The 17,149-nt window shown below is 32.4% G+C and overlaps 1 protein-coding gene across 7 annotated transcripts in view; it reads right to left on the bottom strand.

The window, feature by feature from the left end:
• Positions 1–17,149, bottom strand: part of LOC118196169 (irregular chiasm C-roughest protein-like) — a 396,134-nt gene that overhangs the window by 267,084 nt on the left and 111,901 nt on the right. The gene's annotated exons all lie outside the window — the stretch shown is intronic.

The following is a 17,149-nucleotide window of genomic DNA, read 5'->3' as shown; positions in this document are numbered from 1 at the left end:
TTCGATCGAATTCGAATCTCGAGAAGAGACTAATAACATCGGTTCTTCTAACATTTTTCCAACGTGTAATGGGAATATAACCTTCTTCGTTTAGGAAGTTCTTTATTTATCATCGCTCATTTGAAGTAGATAGCTTGCACGCTTTCTGCCGTATTCAACTCAGCACACAAGAAATACAAGTATTCTAACGCTTTACACAAAGTATTCTATAAGTAAAAACCTAGATTCTTTATTGGGCGATTGACTATTCACGTCCTAAATAAATAATTTCAAATTTAAAGCGATACAGAAAAAATTAATTGTGCACATGCAATATAAAAATTTCAGGTTACAGTCTAATACCCCAAACAGGAGTTTGCAATTAAAAAGAAAATCATACGAGCATATAACATATTTTCTTAAATATAAACAATGTATAAATAATTAATATTGCTGCTGATTTAAGGTACTAAATTGTTTCTATTCCATAGCACTAAAACTCTGTTCTACAAGAATTTTAAGAACTCATTTTATGTTTAGATTGCATTTCAGAACTTTGATAAATGATTCCAAACACTATATGAATAGGTACGTAACCTCACAGCAGATTTCTTCTTAAGATTATATTTTATAGAAAACAAATATATCAGATGAGACGAACTCATATAATACACACATAGTTTTATATATAACATAAATAACAATCATATTTTTAGATACACGTGTGCTTGCTCTACTCCGTTCAGCCACAGTCTTGCTAAAATATAATATGTCATATCACTGGACGTTATTGGGCTGACGGTTTTCATGTCTTCACTAATCAATGTATATTTTATATATTTTGCAGAAATGCCTGTACTTCGTATTGCTCTACAGAAATTATGGAATTTTATGTTCTATATGTGTAATCATGGTTAAAATAAGCTACAAAAAATGACGAAATAAGTTTCTTCATTTCCCTTAATGATAAGTATGGTTTCCGTTTTTTAATACCCAAGTATGTTATAGTCTTAATTATCTTAGATAACTGACATTCTAATACATTTTATCTCAAAGAAAACAGTATTACACGGTGCTTCGTTTTACATACAAATTTGCTTTTCAAAACTGTTTACATTATTTGCTTCTGTTATGCTTAAAGTAACATTTTCGTAAAATTCAAATTTTTGGTTAAAAGTATGAGGATATATATTAATTATACTGGCAACACCTGAACTATTAATATTTTCAAGAATTCATGTATTACCAAACAGACGCTAAAATGCGTGAGCTTTACTTGGCTGGAAAAGCAAGCAGCGAATAGTTATCCTATTAATTATTCAACCACAGTGCTCTGTGTTAAATAACACACTACCAAAAGATGAATGAGCACTCATTAATACAAATAGCTTTACATAGCTCAGAAGAAACAAATTAATCCAACACTAAATTAATTTCTAACGTTGCCGAAAGCCTTTTGTTCTTTAGCTAATATAGCTATCAGGCTCGTTTCTTGTGTAAATATTTATTCTACTTGTTTTTGTTAGTCATAGCGATCTTGAGGCCCACCACAAATAATAAGGAACATTAAGATAAAGTTCTAATCCCATGGTGTTGGGCAACATCTTCGCTCTGTGATTTTTATTTTCTTAATGACCGCATTGTAGAAATGCATTTTATATATTTACTAGAGTAATTTTTTCGACTTTACTTTTATTTTTCTGAAAAAGGATGTGCAGCACTGGATAAGCTGAAACATTTACAGTTTAAGTTATTCATTTTTTTAGATATTTTTGACAATGATTTACACCCCGTTACTCACAGAGAAATAGTGCTACGATGCGAATAAAATAAAACGATCATATGCTAGATTGAAGATGGGCGTGAAAGAAATTTTTATTCTAGTAATGATATTATATATTATCAAGTCACTGTTTACCTTTCGATGTGTATATATGACCCATAGTACAAAAATTTCAATCCCTTAGGGCAAAATAATCAGAACCATTCTTAGCCTGTTTTTCCTAGGAGCTTTGAGCAAAAGTCACGTTATTACGACAGTATATTAAACTCTTCCTGTCTTTGCCTTGTAGAGTCATCAGGATTTTCGGAAGAAAGAGACGTGAGAAGTGTGCAATGCTCTCGACGGGATTCGAACCTAGACCTCCCGAATGTGCGCCGAGTGTGCTACCGTTACACCACGAAAGCATGCCGAAAGGAGAGAGAAAATACCTTATAACACTTCCCTTTTTAAAGGGCGACTGGAGTTGGGAACCAAATCCTAGTGATGGCGAATTATTGTCCACCACCTTTCAGTTTAGGCGCCATTTGTATTAGAGTCATTATGTTTTTTGAAGCAAGAGACATGAAAAATTAGCAATGCCCTCGCCGGGATTCGAACCTGGACCTCTCGAATACGAGCCGAGTGTGCTATCGTTACACCACGAAGGCATATTCGAAGGAGGGAGAAAATACCTTATAATCTTATTGCATTCTTTTGATGTAAAATTATCTGCTAATTAATATGTCACAAGGTATTCCAGATACTTTTATTTACATCAAATGAACTGGCGTATTCATCTGGCAAATTATCTGGTAACTCTGTGTAACGTTTATTTGTTTTCGAAATTAACATCAATATGTTATTATCAAAAGTGTGATAAATTAAGATATTTGAAAGCAATTCTTAAAAATATAAAGTCTTCTTCTTAAACATAAAATTATTAACGAAAGTTAACGTTTTATGAAAAGTAGAAAATTTATTTTTCCCCCTTTACTTTTAAAATTTTGAATATTGTTAAACAAATTTACATGGTGATATTTTCACAAACTCTCCACATGTTTGCCATCACTGCCCACACATTCCGGGAAACGTTTTAGACCATCTACCACTAAATGTCCTCCAATCTGGAGATTTCAGCAATGCAGTGCACTTCAGCAATTCATTAATGATGACTTTGCCTGGTTCACTGAAATTTTCTATTAAGATGGACTGGAAAGAAAGGATTTCTGGAATGTCCACTCCGTACAACTAATATCGCAGCAGGTTGTGGGGTTACGTTACTTGAATTCCACACAAAGGTATAAAAACCAATGATGCAGCCAGACCGTTCACCTGGGATCAACCCAAGCTAGCTCAAACTATCAGTAGACAGTGATCTTAACACTCGTCACTAGGGGAGTTAGTTGTGAGGAATGATCAGAGAATAAGTTATGCCTTGTAATGTTAAACGACCTGCGTGAGAGCATTAAATCTTCAGAAATATTATATTACGTGACATGTCAATTCGTGCTCTGCAGCCTGCATGGACATAATCCAAAGATGTAAGAAATTGGTTTATTGAATTACGGCAAATCCTCCAGGAGTATCTGCCTAAGGAAAGGGATGCCTTCGTGGAGGACGTTCTAAGTGAAACTGGTTCGTATACACTTTGCACAGGATGAAAACCACGAAAATGACCGTGCAGGAAGCCCATGCAGCCCCGTTAGAACCTCGGACCGAACTATCAGTGTTCAGCGACTTTACCTCTCAGCCGCTGGTGAGCCCAAAATTTTAATAAAAATGATAGCAATTACGCGGAGAGCATACGAAATCAACTTCATATAAATTCATTCAGTGTTGTTCAATCAAAGATGTAAACGTACGCGTTTTCTACTACAAAAATAATATGAACAGTTTTTAAATTGAACTTATATTTTAAGAATTTTTTATATAAAAATATTTAAATAACATTTCTGCAATTAACTTAAAATAAAAGTCCTATATTGGGAACCTCAGTTAAGGATTTTAAAGTTATTCTACAGTAACTGAACATCGCACTCATATTTATGCATTTATGTGATTTAAAATTTAAGATAAAGAGAAAAGATGAAGACTGAATACATGTGGCTTCATCACATTTATTGAAATTCTGGTTTCAGGCTTTCATATTAAGGCTGCATCACAATTATTAAGAAAATATAATATATATCTTAGTATATGCAGACATACTGTTAATTAAAATAATATAAAGTAGCTGGTGGACTGAAGTTAAAACTGAAGTTAATACAAATTCCTATCAAAAAATAATCTAGTAAAGATTTTAATAATCAATTTATTTATTGCTTCATTCCATAAATAATTATTTACGGATTTCTAGTAGATGTCTTTTTTTTTTTTTTTTTTTTTTTTTTGCTAACATATCTTTAACGATTATATTATTCGTAAAGTGCATTCAGTTCTTAACTTTTCCTTTTTGTGAAATGAATATTGACCAAAATCTAAGACCCATATTAATAAATGAAAAATGATTCATTTGAATGAGATGATTAAACTGATTTATTTCTAATAAATCGATACCCAGAATCGTTCTATAATGACAATAATATGGAATTATTTCGTTAATAGTAGACTATAAATAATTTTAGGCTCTTTTGGAGATTCATGCATTGGAATTCATAATAATAATAAGAACAACAAGAAGAAGAGGATTTATAATAATATCAATGCAAATAATAATAAAAAATATCTGAAAGTTTTCAGATTTTATATTACGCCTAAAGGAGCTTTATTTTGACGTTTTGTGCGTTACCTTTATTTATTAAACATCACGTTCTTCGTACGTAAACCATAAAATTCAATTCAACAGCAATATCACAAAATATTTAAAGGAGCATATCTTTAGAATTTCCGATACACGGTCTCGCGGCGCTGGAGATTTTTTTTTTTTTTTTCTTTTTTTTCAATTTGCTCGCTTTAAAATCGTTGAGTGCCTTAATCAAAAACTCGTGAATGCTTTGCAAAATATGAAACAGATAATAAAACAAATTCCACATTTGGGCTTCCAAATGCCCTTTTCGGGTGGAGACGTACCTTATTCGAATTTTGATGGCTCTATGTACCATGGTTTTATCACAATGCGAGATTATGCAGATTCTTCATTATTTAGATTTTTTAAATATAATACAAGGCTCTAATATTCGGTGGCAACTATTCAAAAAGCGATTCGCCATTTATAGTGAATCAAAGCAAAATGCCAATGCAAAATTAATAGCCTTCTGGACAAACTGCTCCTTTGGGCTAATAATAATAATAATAATAATAATAATAATAATAACAATAATAAATGAAATGAAAAACACTATACTGAGACAGTGTTAACTGGGATTTTAAGCAGTTTCGTGCTATATTTTATATAATTTTCAAAATTTTTTCATAGATAATTAATTTAATTTGGCAATTAATTATCCATTCAGGGCTAAATTTCCATTTTCTCTTCTGTTTCAGGTAAAATAAATATTTATCGTAATTGCCGTTTTTCAGTTTGTTCTATTTAAATTCCGCTGTTATAATTTTAACGTGCAACATTAAAGATAAACAAGATTGCGCTTTCTGTGTGATACTGTATAAAATTTGCATTAAACGACTTTACTTTAGCGAATCTTAATTTTAATTTCTCGCATTCTCATATTTAAAAGAATGTTTTCCTAAAATTATGACTAACTCTATCATTTTGCATTATGTATGAAGTTACAGCAATTTAAAATGGAAGAAATAGCTTAATGTAATATTAGTTATTCTCTGTAATGAAACCTCGAGCTATAGAATTTAAGAATAATTTATAGACATGCATCTTAAAAACAATGCAAACGCACGCAAATAAGGCTTTTCATTATAATATGAACTGTTTCTAATTAAAAACGTTACTGATGGGAAAATAAGATAGACTGGAGAAATAAATCTCTCTTCCAGGGTCATTATGGTTCACGACAGCGTCTTTTCTCGTATCTCAACTAATGCACTTCTACGAGCTCTGTGAAATATTGGGTCTGTTCGTCCATTTTCCTTACAATGATCTTAGCAAAATGACGTCAGGACCTAGAGTTATTTGTTGCAAACTGCAGTTCTTGACGTTATATCCATCATAGAGGGCCTTTTATTTTTGCCTCGGAAATTGAAAACGTGGAGCTGTAATAGTTAAGCAGACTTTGTGCTTTGTTGGGAGTACTGATTGTTTACTTGTTTACCGCATTGTTTTAATATCATCCCCAATTTATAAGTGTTATCTTTATTGCATAGCTTCATTATTCAATCAATTGCTTAGGAGTGTAAAAAATATTAGAAACGATTATCTCATAAAGATGAAAATATTTCAAGAAATTTAAGCAGATTAAGAAATTAACATAAAATAATTTGCATAACTTTGAGTGGAATAAATTTGGTAATATAAAATAGCAAATTTAGATGAAAAATGCATACTGTTAGAAGATTACCTTACATTTAATTTTTGTAATAGTTATAATTAGCATAATTACTACGTAAATTAATCCTATACTTACTTGATACAAATACCTTTAAACTCATAGAAACAGCCTCTTTTTCAAGAAAAAAAAAAACAATAACTGTTTTATGACCTTCTTTATGAAAGAATACATTCGGTCCCTTTGAGGACATCTACTGCGCATTCAACGTCCGACAGAGGACGAATACTCGCCATATCAAGAGGAAACGTTACGATTTGTATAGCACTTAGTCCACCACAAAAAATGTTGTGTATTTTTTCTTTCCTCAATCTCTAGAAAATTAAATGAACTTGTAGTTTAAGATGCAAGACATGTTTCTAATATATATATATATATAAGCTCTAGTCTAAGAATACCCTAGAACTTTATATTTCTTAATTAATTATTTTTTTTCTTCAGAAACTCGTAGTAAAAGTTTATTATTTAAGAAGTTAGTATAGAAGGTTCCTAAATGTGGCTTATACGGGGAAGAATTGTTATAATCGTAAACAACGAAGAAAGGAAAATTTCATATTTATTTCAAAATTAACTTAAATGATTAAAAACGTATCCCCGCGTTCATAATATTAACTTTTCAAACCTGCCGTCATCCCGGTATTCCGGTATCCCGGGGACGGCGTAGATGCTTGTAAATGTAGATGCATACATTACGTACAGCATGCTTGTAGATGCATACATTACGTACAGCAAAACTGCAGTTGTCTGGTATAAAAGAGACAACAGCCCATATGAGCAACTGAAAAATCCGATTTTTTTTTCCTGAACGCAAAGTATTTATTTACCTCGGTGCAAAGGATAGTGCAACATAGTAAACTTTACACTTACTAAAAAATTTGACTTGGATATCGCATAATTTCCTTGTATGGCCTATTAAGTTATACACATTTTTGGCTGCACTTAATATAAAATTATTTTCTCGTATTTCGTAAGAGATATACCTCTCATTCAATCATTTCAGGTTTAATTTCACGACACGGGAAAAATACATAAAACTCAAAACATCTTGATTAAAAATTGTAAAATACAGGAAACCTAAATCCCCAAATACACTTAAAAACCATTAAAACGTTTTTAATTAAAATTAAAGTTTCTACGCAAAAAGAATTAATTAGGCCAACGAGTAAGAAGACCATATTTTCTGTGTACAAAATTTAAACTTAACTTTTGATTCCACTGGGCAAAAGGACAACTAAGTTGGTGCACCAACCAACTTAGTTCACTATTCTACTAAAGGTTTCTAATATAAACAAATGACAACCTCGTTACGCATAGTGCTACTTTTAAATTGGTAATAATTCTACAATTATTGCATGCAGATCACTAAAGGAATGAAACCTTTAAACGAAGCGTAAGAACAATATAATCCAACCAATTTTAAAGCTAAACAAGCACAGTTTACCAAAATAAGACTAAAAATAATAAGCTTACCGAGCAAGGTAACTTGGTCGGAATGTATACATATATGTTTGGTGCTGCCGATTGCAACGAAAAAGAGGGATGCACAACTGCATTTTACCGCAGTCCTATATGCAAAATTTCAACGTTCTGCGGCTACACGTTTGTGAATTATGCGAGATATATACATACGTGCGTACAGACGCCACGAAAAAAATCTCTTCTGAATTCATTTTAAATCAGTTTTATAATTCATTTTGGGAAAAATGTCCTTTATTCTGTCCGTACATACAGATTGTCACACGAAAAAATCTTTCAGGTGAATTCGAAATCTGACAAAATTGATATTTTTCTTGAAATATGATTCCCGATGTGTTTCGTGATTACAATACTTTCCTTACTTTGTACAAGGAAGTGAAAAGGAGATTCCATTCCAGATCTATAAGACAAACACAAAGAAAGAATGCATTTACGAGGCGTATTCGGAAACTAAGTACCGTTTTGAAAAAAAAAAAAAAAAAAAAAAAAATAGTAAAACAATTTTTTCGAATCAAATTTTATTTTTACATGAAAATACATGTCTTAAACTATTTTTCAATATAGTTTCCGCCAATGATCAAACACTTGTCATAGCGTGTGACCAGTGTTTGTATACCATCGTCAAAGAAACTTTCCGCCAGTTTCGATAACCACGACTCCACAGCATTTTTCGTGTCATCATCAGATCCAAAGCGCTTGCCACCAAGCTCGTGCTTCATGTGCAGGAACAAGTGATAGTCGGACGGCGCCAAGTCCGGGCTGTATGGCGGTTGATCGAACTGCTCCCAATGAAACTGTCCAATTAACGATTGAGTGACACCAGCAGTATGGGGCCGAGCATTGTCATGGAGCAACACAATTCCTTTACTGAGCATTCCTCTTCGTTTGTTTTGAATGGCACGCCTTAGTTTTGTTAAAGTCTCACAATATCGTGCCTCATTAATGGTTTCACCTCCGGGAAGAAATTTAGTAAGCGAAACGCCTTTCCTATCCCAGAAGACAGTGCACATGATTTTTTGTGATGACGTTGTCACTTTGAACTTTTGTTTTTTCGGAGAATGAGTGTGTCTCCACTCCATCGATTGTTGTTTCGATTCTGGTGTGAAATGACACACCCAAGTTTCATCACCTGTCACAATTTGGTTTAAAATGTTATTTCCCTCATCACTGAACCGCGTGAGAAATGTCAGGGCACTACCAAGTCGCTTTGTTTTGTGAACATCAGTGAGCATTTTTGGAACCCATCGGGAACACAGTTTGCGATAATTCAAGCGGTCAGACACAATTTCGAACAAAACAGTACGTGACATTTGTGGAAATGCCTCTGAAAGAGTTGTCATTATGAAGCGTTTGTTCTCATGAATTGCTTCATCAACTATCCTTACCAAATCATCGGTGACAACAGAAGGCCGACCACTCCGAGCCTCGGCGTGGACATTTGTTCGACCTGCATTAAACATTCTTACCCACTTTCTCACCATTCCATCACTTATCGCGTATTCAACGTAAACTTCTGTCACTTAACGATAAATTTCGGCCGGTTTAACATTCCTCGCGTTCAAAAATTTAATCACGGCACGAATCTCACAGTCAGCGGGAGAACTAATTGTCTTAAACATTTTGAATGTGTACAGCAAACTGAAAACACAACATAGTGAAAAGTCAGTGAACAAGAAAGACTAGTGCGCATGCGCGGGACGCCTACCACAGTGCTGCCACGGCGTTAGAATGAAACGGTACTTAGTTTCCGAATACGCTACGTATGTCTACTTTCGGAAGTGTTATCTCTTTATGGCTAAATTTCGGATAACTAAAAGTAAAGAATAACGAAACTGTATCTAATAAGCAGTTGCTTTTGTATGTCTTTATAGACTACATATCTTCTAGAAAATTTAACCAAATCTATTTATCATACGTATTTCTTTAAGCTATTTTAATAAGATCTTAAAATATGTGCTTCATTATGCATTCTTTCCACATTATTTAAATTATTCTTAAAACTTCCAAACAGATAAATAAATTAAAAACATGCTTAATTATATTTGGATTATAAAGAGCAGCAAGAGATCCTGATAATTATGTACCTGTATATACTTTCGAAATGTTGTTCTTCATTTATTTATGAAAAGAAAACACATAAGAGGATAGAATTTAAGAAAATTATTTAGTTTGTATCTGGCATTTTATTAAAATTCTTCCAGGCGGTAAAAATTGTTAAAATTGTACTAAAAGTTAATATCAGATTATTTTATTCCCCGTGGAGAGGCCAAAAAGTAATTTACAGTATATAAATTTACCTGTTATATGAGAATATAATTGGTTGGAATTCATGTTTTGAAAGATAATTACTGCTGAATTAAACTTGATTGTTATAATGGTAGACTAATTTCTTTTAGAAAACTTGTTTCATTTCTAAAGTACCTCAGAAAAGTTTAAAAAAAAATTATCATTAACTAAATCTGCAACATTTAAATTGATTGAACATTTTATTCGGCATTTATTGTACATTTTAACTGTAGTAATTAGTATTTTTTACGAAAAACTGCAAAACAGAATTCTTTTACTTGTATATCAAGTAATTTCTCTAGGGAGATCATTTGTAATTTCTCCCATTTCTCTAGGGAGATCATTCATAGAAGAATTTTCGCCTGCCGATCTTCTTTTCAAATTGTATTCATTTCAGTTTTTATAGGGTAAATGAATACTTATGGACAAAGGTTTTTAATAAATAAATGTGAGGAACTCTATATTTCTCACTTGCTTAATATATAAGATTTGCACATCGAACAACGAAACCAATTTTTTTTTCAGTTTTCCCTTGTATGAATTTTCTAGGCAGCCTTTCGACGTTTAAATTATTTTTAAATTAGGATGTCCTTAAAAAGTATTTTGAATTTTGTTAAAGAGGTAGGGACAAATTATATAATATGAATACGCATTAATTAATTTTTTCGAAATCGGTTTTTCTCAAACGGAAAGCATGTGCCAATACTTTAAACCCTTTGCTCTCGAAAAAGCCATTTTGCAGATTCGAAATTTTTCTCTGTGCCAAAAATCAGAGATAGGTATAGTAATACTGCAATGTATGAGGTTACTTAAAGGATTCCCTTATATTTTGATTCATACGTTTTCTTCATATAAGCTTACAATTTCGAACCTTCTGTACAATAATATGAAACTTGCAGGGGTTAATAAATAAATAAGTTGCAAATTGCTCCTTGATAACAAAACGTATATACCGTTACTTTCGAAAAGTATCATCAAGCACCAACACTATCATACTTCGTTCTAATTCAGTGAGCAACAGCTCTAAAATCCACAAGCCTTCCCGAGTTGACAGTGTATGAGTTTATCGTGATGGAAAAATAGTGATTCATCAAGTTGGAGATTTTTTTGGTGAACTGATGAAATGTGGAACGAAGCTGCAATATTACGTCTCAAGATATTGCAGTACTCAAATTTTTCTTACCTTCTGCAGATGGAATAACAGCGCGAAAGAATGCTTCTCATCTCACTACTCCTTTAACCACTTTTCCGGGACAGCCTCGTCAATTTGAAGGTGTCGTCAGGCTGCAGCAACGAGGCACTCTCGTCGGAGTTAAATGGGGCTCGGATAGTTACCTCCGAGAAAGGCTTGTTGTTTCGTGTTTTTTCATATTTTAAATTAAGAGAAAATGAAAAGAGGAGATTTACGGCTTAATTGGTCACACTTTCATCACAGTGAAGTGTTATCATGATATTAGAAAGCAAAGTGCACTTGCAGAAACTGGACCTAGAATGCACCCCCTTTCCCTTTTCCGGAATGGGAACTACTGCTCATTTGAAAGCGTGCCTTTAGGGAAGCGTTATGCGTGATTTATCAAATTAGAGCCTAGGGAACAAACAATAATATTTTCTCCTAGATCAGATAAAAACAGCGTTATTTAACATCTTTTAGTACGTAAAGTGGACAGGTCTTGAATGCTTGTGAAAAGGAGCAAGAAATATTTTTAAGGCAGTAGGACAGTCAAGTGGTTAATGTTCATTCCTCTAGCATATTAGCCATTTCCATATTGTGCTGAATTTTTTTCACTATTGATGTTGTGATTCACTGAGTCAGGATGAAGTACGGCAGAGGCTGCCAAAATCAGCACAGAAACAAGATTACTCTCTTCCCAAAGCTGACGTCACATACTTACAGAAGTTGGAGAAAGTAATTTTTTAGAAGACTAGGAATAAGTGACGCCATGCAAGAGTTAATCTTGCAGTAATATCATTATTCGTGGCTGCAATCTCAAGATATCTTATTATTCCTTCGCAACGCTTACGTCACTTACTTACGTGAGTGGGAAAAATGAAGACGCTAAACGATTAAATGCTTTCGAGTAGATTAGGAGTCAGTGACGTCACACAGAAGCAAACCATGTGGTATAATAACCTTGTATATTTCTTATTATTTCACAACAGTCTGCAACGCATTTATGGATTTATCTCTCGTATGTTTGAACAAATTTAAAAGTACAGTTGACTTGAAAATAAGATGAGAGTTCATAAAAGACAATTCATTAGAATTGGTTTTATAAAAGGAAATACAGTCTCGAGCGTAAGACGACTTTAAATATATATATACGAACTTGATGTGTTGAAGTTGTTCCTGCGAAATATAACTAAATGAGCTAAGTACAATACTCTGAGTAAAATTAAGTAAACACTGTTTTTAACATAAAATATTAAACCTAAATAACTTATTGTTAGATTTGAATATAAGACTTCACATAACACGAGTATGTTTCAAAATAGTCATAACTATAAAGCTTTAGTATGAGGTTGTATGCGAGCTAGTTCAAAACATACAAGCGAATCCTTAAAAGCGCAAAAACAAACAAGTGTGCTCATTATACACATTATCGATGTCATTCTTCTCATAATTCCGTTATGAATAATCTGATTACTATCCGGTCTGCCAAAAGTTAACTAATAAATTAATATATTTCACATTATATATATGTATTAATAATAAAAAACTCTTGGACTTCCTGTGATTAATTTGTAAATGCCGGATAAATGCTTGATGTATGAGCATTCACTTTCGTTAACTTTTCCGTTGCACGCTTCTGCACAAACCTCTTTTATCTCTGAGATATATTTTGCTTTTAGAAACCTGCTAGCCATATGTCTTTTATCTTCTCCCTAATTACCACATCATGTACTTTTGCAGAACAGTTGTTTCCACTGGAAAAAGTCATCCTATAGTAAATTATTGTTTTCGAAACCGGTTTTTCATGATACATTGGAAAAGTTATTAATTAGTTATTGAAGAAGCTGTGTTACTAACTAGTTATTTGGTTATTGAAGTAGAGTACCAAAAAGAGGTACATGTTGAAGTCTATACAGAAAAAGGAATATTTTGGGAATTCGGATCAGCAACTCTAAATAAAGTTGCAGAAATTCTACCCAAGTTACATTAAAACTAAAAATAATTGCGAGGAATTTTATCTCTCCTTACTGCGTGCCTACATAGTGTAATTTGAATCACCTCCGGTTAGAAATTGGTAAGTCTAGTGTTCGAATCCCGGCGAAGGCACTGCACATTTCTGAGGTTTATTGCTCTACAAGGTTTTTATAGCTGCATTTGCTATATGCATACAAAAACTGTTATTGCTAAGGGACATATCGAGAATTCTGAATGATTATAGAATGCTCGGCGATCATCTACATATAATTAATAAAATGAAAATGTATTACTAATACTAGACAAGCTCTTATAAGTATTTTAAATATTGTTTCACACTATCGTGTTATTTTATTACTGCTTTTAATTTATGAAACAATTTTAATTTTAATCGATCACTATAAATTATTCAAATGTCTCCCTAAATCTTGTAGTGAGTCACGGTTTGTTATAAAACCAGATACTTAAGCTCCTAACTTGAATCATTTCTTGATGAAAGTTTCTCAGCATTATAACATTTTAGCAGTCTTGTATAGAATATGTTTGAACAACTAATGAAGCAATAACAATATTACTTTTCCGTAATTTAACGGCGATATTATGTTGAGCATATTTCATGAATAACATCATGTAGAGTAAATAATATGTTCGTTTATAATTTATGTGTGTATACACATCTACAGTAAATGAGAAAAGGAAATTTACTTTTAAATATTGCAGCAAATTATGAAAAGATTTTTCATAATAAACATTATGTAATTATATTCATAAATTCTAATTTAAGCAAGCTTCGTAAAATTATGCTCAAAGAAATGGAAACAGTTCACTTTCATAATGTTTCACAACAATTCGACTAAGCATTTCATAATGTTTCACAACCCAATCCAAAGCAATAAGTCACAACAAACTAGGCTATAACTATCAAATATTAGCAATAAATGACTGGATATAGGATTTAGGAACGGGGAAGACGGGCACCACGCCTTTACCATTTGGTTAATTGGTTTAGCGCCGTCTCCCCACTACTTGATCCCAGCCGTTTATTGATATTAGCAAACAGATACATAATTTGAAATGAATACAAAATTTGCAATGATACATAATTGAAATGAATACATAATTTGCAATGATACACAGTTTGAAAGGTTTTAAAAAAAAAAAAAAAAAAAAGTAACTAAATGAAAAATGCATATGAACAGTAGGAGAGTACGGAACAAACAAGCAAGTCATCTGTAAAAATACTAGGATCAAATATGCAATAGTTAAACAAAAACATATACAAAGGCAGAAAGTTGCATACAAAATAAAGAAGAATTTGCGGAAAAAGCTATACTTGCTGACTGAAACTATCCATATTGTCAACAATAACTATAGTACCGACAGAACTATATTGCTGACTGAATGCTATATTTGAAGACCGACTAGAATTAATTACTGATAATGCTATACTTGCTGACTTAAGAATGAAACTAGCTAACATGAGACAAGAAACAATGATATTGAAATTGTGTATTAAATAAAAAGTAGACAGATTCTTACAACATGAGACAGATTTCAATGTAATTAGATTAACATGATGCCATCAAATAAACATTTACAATTTCTGTTATAGTACAAAAGCTCACTATAGATTACAATAGAACATACCAACATAATTTACTAATAATACTATACTGAATGAAGATACTTGTAAGCATGATACAATGATTGTCTTATAGACAATCAACTTAATAACAAAAGCATACTTACTATCGATAGAAGAGTACAGTACAATCAAACCAACGTGAGAACTATGTAAAGGCATAGCTTAAAATAATAATAATAATAATAATAATAATAATAATAATAATAATAATACAAAATCGATTACGATTTTTTTAAAAAAGTATATATATATGTATATAAATAGATAAATAAAAATAAAAATAAAAATTTCTAACAAACCTGAAAAGGTGATAGATAGAATGACTGTATATAATAGAATCGACAGTTTGCCTTTATATAATTGTAAGTAGAAGTTATGCATTCATTACAAATTCCTTTCATACATAATAAATTCAGTCCGCGGCAAATTTTTTATATTAAAATATATGAGTTATTATCAATCGCTTTGGATCGCAGCAGAAAAAAAAGGTCGGTCATAAAGGTCTACTTTAACCGTATGAATGATTATTAGAGTCTTTCATTTCAGTTGTGGTAATAATCAAATAATAATAAAAATACATGTAATAAATAATAGTAAAATAAATAAGAAATACGTGAAACAAGATTCGACTAAGCATTTCACATCAATGGCCGACTGAATAAGATCGTTAAATACTGGTAACATAATTCGTGCTCAAATCCTGGAGGACAGACTAGCAGCACAGGATCTTCATAATATTTTCAATGTGCAATCTTATAAAGTTTGACTTTATTTAGTAGCATAAACTAGTACCAAATTACTAACAGACTTGGAGCGAATTATCGCTGCGTCTGAAGTTAAGGAGACAGACTTAAGAAGGTTAAAAAAAACCTTTCTATTAAAATCAGAACTTGAACATAAACGCACGTCTCAGTGCTTAAAAAAACAACCACCACGTATGGCAATGTAACTTAAAGTAACAGTCAAATTCAAAAGTTAATGTATAAGGACTACACTACTGATTTCAACTGTTATTTGCCTCAAAATCTCTCACTGGAGTAACAATAAAACGTCGGGAGCAATAACACAAAGCCGAAGAATTATAGTTTTGTAGAGACATTAGGTATTTTTTGGGAAGCAGGCAAGATGAAAAATGAGCAAACGCCTTCTCCGAGAATCGAACCCTGGACCTCTGGAATACCGGCCCAGCGTGCAGAACCTCTACACCACGAAGGCATGCTAAGAAAGTGGGAGAAATACCTTATAGTCTTATCAGAGCTGGTGAAATCCAGTAACGTAACTTCGAGAAGCAGAATTTCGTTCCGTCTTTCAATCCAAAACCCTCCATTTAAATACTTTCTTACTGATTTACATTTCTGATGAATAAACGGAGAAGGAAAAGTTATAATAAAGGTCTAAATCATAACTGGTTAATTAAAATAATAATAATCCTAAAAACTATTACGTTCTTCAGGAAATACTTGAAAAGACGGCCAAGAACACTTCACTTCCTTATGCAGAGACTCTTTGCGTGCTTTGCTTTATTTAATTAATATGACAAAGTATGAAAATATTTCGTAATTAACTAAACTTTTACCACAATTAATTCATTATATTATAGTTTTAGTATGCCTTTGTTGTGGTGCTTTGTATGTGGGAGCTTCTATATTAAGTCTGGGTTTGCCGTCTGTGAACGGACAACACACAACGGCATATGAGAGACATCACCGAACTTCCGTACTTTTAGTATGTTGGAAATTGTCTTAAACGTTGAGATTAATAATTAAATGATACAGTAAACAGAGCATATACAATTTAAATTTATTCGCCGAAAGTTTACGAACGTCGAGAAACGCTTGTACTTTCTAAAGGAGAATTTTCATATCAGTCTTCTGGTAGATGCTAATAATTATAATTCGTTAACGTAAACAGCTTCAGCCTAAGTTAGCGTACAGTTTCAAAATTCTTACTGCATACTAATAGCGACTTTCCTTTAAAAGTTCACGTATACCATCCTTTTTCCATTAGAAAATCCTCTACGTAGGCATTCCTCCCTTTAGGGCAGATAGCCCTCGAGTGTTTTGCCAGAATCAAATAAACCAAACCTCCAAAAGTCCCATGTCTAAACTTTGCCAGAACACCATACGCATAAAATAATTTAAAAGAAGACTGTAGAATAGCTATGAAAGCTTAGCATGTGCCTAGCTATGTATGCAAGACTGTAGTCCCGATTTCAAAATAAAGAATAGGTAATACATGACTAATTAAATTTATTTAATCAAACGCAGATTCTGTAGAGGAAATAAAATTCAATAACTGTAGAACAGTTTAATCTGGAGGAAATAAGGCGTTAATTTAAATCGTTCCCAAATTTCCTGTTGGTTGACTTGTCTGTGGATTTTGTGCCACATAACCTTATA

Source organism: Stegodyphus dumicola, chromosome 8 (genome assembly GCF_044657685.1).
Source record: "Stegodyphus dumicola isolate Sdum_Otavi_A_Nest chromosome 8, ASM4465768v1".
In the NCBI taxonomy this organism is placed as follows: domain Eukaryota; kingdom Metazoa; phylum Arthropoda; class Arachnida; order Araneae; family Eresidae; genus Stegodyphus; species Stegodyphus dumicola.
The sequence above is the reverse complement of the archived record's forward strand: the minus strand, read 5'-3'. Positions and strand labels throughout refer to the sequence as shown.